Below are 5,837 nucleotides of genomic sequence, written 5' to 3'. Positions count from 1 at the left end.
TGAAATGGCACAAAGCCCAGCTTGACTTTTTTATGCTTACGGGTCAGCACCAGTTCAGCTACACCAAGGCTATTAGAAACGGAAAATGTAAGCTGAATAACCAAAAATATTTCCTATGGTCAGATGTATTATGCTGTGGAATAGTTTCCCAAGGGAAGTGATGGAAACCTCACTAATGGGGGCATATAAAACGAACTGGGCAATACACTAGAAACTGTACTGTAGAGAACAGTCCTGCAATGGCAGGGAAATGGACTTGGATGATAGTCTAATAGCTCTTATCAATCTGTAATGTATCCAGGAGATGCACACATCCCATTCCTTCAGGAAAGCTTAAAACCTAGATCACAATGTTACATTTTTAGTTTGGAACTCAGATTGTTGTTGTTATCCTAATACAAGGACAAGGTGGATGTTATGTCGGGCCAGCCTATCAGGGTTGTTATTATGGAACAAATTCTACACATGTAGAGCTCACTCTGATTTCAGTGGAAAACCTGAACCTGCATACAGACAGAATTTGGCTACACTGGCATTAATGGTTGGCCCCTACCTACCTTGTTATATACATTTTTTTCTCCTGTAAAGCAATCATTTCCCACTGTGATTCTGACTGAAGGAAAATTTGACACCTAAATTCATAATCCATTTCACAAAAAGCATATCCCTGGATTACAAAACCTTAGTGAAGTCTCCAGCCAGACACCAGAGGCAAATTGCTGCTCAGGAGATTTTTCCTAAATTTGTCAAACATGACTGGAAAGAAAGAATTATAAAGTCCAATACTGTCTGCCACACTCAGACATGAAAGGCCAGAAGGAAGAAGTTGCTGAATCTAGGACCCAAGAGACTCCTAGATTTTGCTTTTCAAAAAGGATCCAGCTGTTCTAGAATTCAAGCTTACCAAAGCTTGGAGCAAGAGGTAGACAGGGATTCTTAACAGCCAAGGCCAATGCAGTGTCAGAATAATCAGAAATCAGGAATGAGCAGATGCCAGGAACCCCAGCTGCCCTTCTTGGCAAATGAGCCAAATATCCCCTTCTGTATTTCTGAATCAACAATATTATGGGATTTAATTAAAAAAAAAAGATAACCAAGAAGGAAAATAACACCAGTACAGGCACATGTTTTAGTTAAAAGAACATTGGTGTTTAGAAAGAGTCTGAGCTATTGCATCTTGCCTGATGGAAAAACACTGCAGAGCTGGAGTAATTCCCACAGAATATATAGCCACAGCAAGGAACAAAGTCACAGAAAATTATAAAGACTCCTAAGGGCAAGTGCCTACTTGATTTTGAGTTAGATGTAATGCCCTAAAGCTCCATTGACTTCCATTAGAGTTTGGGGTGTGCAAAGGATGCAGATCAAAAGCCTAGAGTGGGATCTTACCTCCTGCTGTAAAATGGCCCCATGTTTGAGAACCCACTTTCACATGTCACTAGCCTCGACTAGGAACAAAGAGAGGGAGTGATGAATGTGTGGAAGGTAGGTAAGCACATTTGCTTGAGCTCTCTTCCCTTCATCAGCTCTCCTGCTCCCTGCTGTACAACATGTCTCATGGCCTGATATGGCAAATCAAACTGGCACCTGAATAGGAACAAATATCTCTGACGTTCCACATACTCTGCAGCTGGGAAAACCACAGAGATATTTGGCTTTATTAACTGAATTAACTGAAGCCAAAGAGAATCCCTGAGAAACATTCCCATGATAAAAGATTATAGCCACCAAAGATTATGGACAAAGGCTGCAGCTGCTTGTCTTTGCCAGATCTAAAGGGATAGCACTTCTTCATTTTCAACCATTAACCATCTTTAAATTAGCAGCTCATGTTACTTTTCCTAAGTTTTACGGAAGCCTGCCCATTCATCTTTAACAATAGTGAATAATTTACTAACATGAAATAAAACCAGGATGTGAGCCTGCTTCTCCTCGTCTGTCTCAGGAGACGTTCTATTGAAATCCAATCCATGGTGTTAAGCAACTGTAAAGCAACACTTAATATGCCAATATTAAAAACAAAAAGACACAATCCAATATTTGCCTTGGCTTCTACATGGTTTATTTCATCTGAATGCTGCAGTACGTCACCGGAGTGTGAATTAATGTGTAGATTTAGTACAATTAAGCATCACCCTGGTAGTTCTCGTTCTTTTGTCTCCTGCCTTTCTTGCATGTACTCATCAGGAAGACTAAAGTTTGCTCATGAAGTCAAATAAATTTCCTAGCTTTAGATTTAAGTGCAGCAAATGTAAAGTAGCATTTTAAAAACCTAACCTATTAACTTTCTATTCATAATTGTTACTCTAAATATATATATCACATGTTGTGTATATGGAGAGAGAGAGAGAGAGAGATTTTATATATATATAAATAAAAAAAAAACAAGGCCAAATCCTGTTTGGTGGGACTTCTCACACAGGAAGGTGAGCAGGATTTGGCTCCAAAGAGCTAATTCATGTAAACTATCTGACTTTGTGTTTTTCTCATTGAGATGGGTAAGAAATTTTCAATCTGGCCTGAATGTGTCCAACTGTACTTTTTCTTCATTTGCAAAAGTCCTCTTGTATCCACCTTTTCACAGCAGGCACACTGCTCGGCTCAATTTGAGGCTAATTAAAATATGGTTTTTTTGTTTATTCAGCATAGTGTTATATTAAAATCCAGTGTGTGCAGGGCCGGCTCCAGGCACCAGCCTGGCAAGCAGGTGCTTGGGGCGGCCGCTCCGGAGAGGGGCGGCACGTCCAGGTATTCGGCGGCAATTCGGCGGACGGTCCCTCACTCCCGCTTGAAGCGAAGGACCTCCCGCCGAATTGCCGCCGCAGATCGCGATCGCGATCTCGGCTTTTTTTTTTCTTTTGGCTGCTTGGGGCAGCCAAAACCCTGGAGCCGGCCCTGAGTGTGTGTGTGCGCGCGCGCACGCCCGGGTGCACATTTTCTTTTTTACTCTGAAGCTGTTTCTTGAAAACATGCCAGCGCTATTGGCCTTTCTTTCCTGAAGCGTGCATTTGCATCGAGCAGTTGCAGATCTACATCTGTTGGCATACGCTTGCAACCCCACCACATGCACTTGTTTTGGGTATTTTTCACACATGCTCTTAAAACTTTGAGAGATTTTCTTTTAAGCTCTGTGATAATGAGGGTAGTTGACACTTCTTGTGATTAAGGAATTGTGTGCTGTGATGGCTATGCTCGTGTATTGTTTTATAATACTCTTCTCTTTCCAATGTGTTTTTTCCCCCAGAGACCAGGTATTTGTTTTTATTGTACTAAGATTCTGTGTATATTTAATGGCATGATCAGAAAGTTTTCCCTAGAATTTACTTACATAGGTGATTTTAGTGGAAGTCAGCATTAATAGTCTGTGGGAGGAAAGGATTTGGGGTAAAAATACACAAGACAACAAGTCAAGTTATGCATCCCTGAAAAAAACATTTATGTGGAAGTGTTTCATTTGACTCCAGTGGCACCAGGATCAAGGCTTAAGAATAGTTTCAGAAAATACATTTATATTACAATGAATGGAAAGAGGGAAGAAGAGGACAGTACTGGTACACCATGAATGAAATCCATCCCAAAGGCCTACACAACACTTAAGTTCCACGTAAGCCTTCAAATTAGAGATGAAGTGGAACATAAGCTTTTCTAGAGGATTGGTGCTGATCCTCTTGCATAGAGGCAAATTACACCACTTGTGAGCACTGTTATATCACTGCAATTGTATCCCTAGTACCCAGGTTGCAGAGGGGTGACCTCTGTCTGGACATTTCAGATATAACAGTTCCTGTTCAAAGGCCTGATCCAATGCCATTGAAGTCAATGGAAAGACTCATTGACTTCACTGGGAGTTAGGATAGGCCCTGAATGAATAGAAACGGAAAGGGGGAAGGAGATATATAATAGTACCGCAATGAAATCACCACAATCATGTGAGATCCAGCATGCTAGGGTTTTCACCTGTGATGGGCTGTGCAACCCACACTAGCCGGAAAAGAGTGAATGAGACTCAGAGGGAGGTTGAGTAACCTGGTAGGCCACACCTGAAGGAGAGTTAGGCTTGATAGGCAAATACTAATTGAGGGTGGATCCCAACTGGGTAGGAGCAGGTGGGGCTTATATAAATCCAAGAAATGAGAGCAGAAGGGGATCCAGGGTGAATGCCTGCAGTCACTCTTTGGGCTTAGAGAGGGAAAGGTGGAAACCCAGAGAGAAATTTGAGCCCAGGATCCAATCCCTGAAGGAAGGGTTTGCACAGAGGGTTGGTGGAGAGAGAAGCCTGATAGAGGTAGAATAGGAAGCAGCCCAGGGGAAAGGTGGCAGGGTTTAGGGATGGTGCAGACCTTGACTGATGATTGTATGGTTCCTGGGCTGGAACCCACAGTAGAGGGTGGGCCCAGGTTCCCCAACCAGCCACAGGGAAGTGGCATAGGCTTGAATTAGAGGACTGCTGAGAACAAGACCTCGTCAGCCAGTCCAGTGAGACTTTGATATCTTGAAAGGATAAAATTATAGTGACCTAGCTGGAGGGCCAAGCCACGAAGGAGCACCATGAGCCACAAAGAAGGAACAATTGAGTCCAGAGAGGGATCACAGGGCAAGCAACTGGAGGGGTCATCAGGCTGGTTGAGAGCTAATCCTGAGATGAGTCACAAGGAATCACCCCCCAGTAGTGAGCAGCAAACCCCGTGACACCACCTCTCAAGGTTTTCCCAGGATCATCCATTTTTTTAGGTAGCTGTCTTGGGAAATCTGTAAAGGTGTTCAGTACACACTCCCATCTGTCCAGTTTTATGGGCTCAGGATCATCCCAGATGTCCTGGATTTTTGTACCTCAGAGGTTTAAACCCTACAACACCCTGAGCCTCAGATTGGGTGGAAGCAGCAGCTCTCCTTGATCAACTGCCGCCATTTCTACTATCCAAAACAACCCTAATATGTTGGTGATAATGTCTATGATTCACACAGCAAACTATGTGCATCCACACAGCACTACTTTGGTTAATATAATAGCCTTTAATCAGCCATAATTTCCCAGACCCATTCTTTATTTAGAGTCGGTCTAGGGATCTATGGTATGATCTAAGATATATCCGCTTGGATATAAATGCTATAGATGGATACAGGCACCTTAAATCTGTTATCAGTACTAGCATGGAAGGGAAATGCGTAATATTTAAATCCAAGTGCCAAACTACAACTATAGTAAATCAAGATGAACACTTCCTTGCAGTCTCTCACGTTATGTCACAAGTTATATCACCTTTTTTCTTAAGCAAGTTGGGCCTCACCAGCAGGAGACTCAGAAATGCCAATTAAGATGAGAAAAAGTGTGTTAATTTTTTTTATTCAAATAAACCTAACAAGGTATGTAATGGTGTGAAATGCTTCCTGGTTTGTGAACTTTCAAACTGTCATTCTGAGAAGAGTATTACAGACCAACCTCATTCTAAATTGGCTTGTGACCCCCACCCATGCATCATTTGCATTGAAAAGTCCCCTATTTACCCAAATAAATTGAATATCCCCATTCTAGCCCCCAAAACAGGAATCTACTGGGATTTTGGTTTAGGTTGGATTCTCTTATGTTGCCCTTATTTATTTTTAAACATCCACAAACCAAACTGTAGAAGGCTGAAGACCTATGGTATGCGGTAATCTCGACCCTCTAATTCACCAAGCTTAGTTTTGAGTCTTAGAATTTTGAGTCTTAGAAAAGGGTGGGATTCCTGGCAGGGCCGGCTCTAACTTTTTTGCTGCCCCAAGCAGCAAAAAAAAGCGCCGCCCCCCCCACCGCGGAATGCCGCGCCGCGCTGCGCTGCCCCCCGCCACCCCAAGAT

The sequence above is a fragment of the Terrapene carolina genome, unplaced genomic scaffold, assembly GCF_002925995.2.
Source record: "Terrapene carolina triunguis isolate 2854851 unplaced genomic scaffold, T_m_triunguis-2.0 Scaffold33715, whole genome shotgun sequence".
NCBI lineage: Eukaryota > Metazoa > Chordata > Testudines > Emydidae > Terrapene > Terrapene triunguis.
This window is presented reverse-complemented; position numbering follows the sequence as displayed.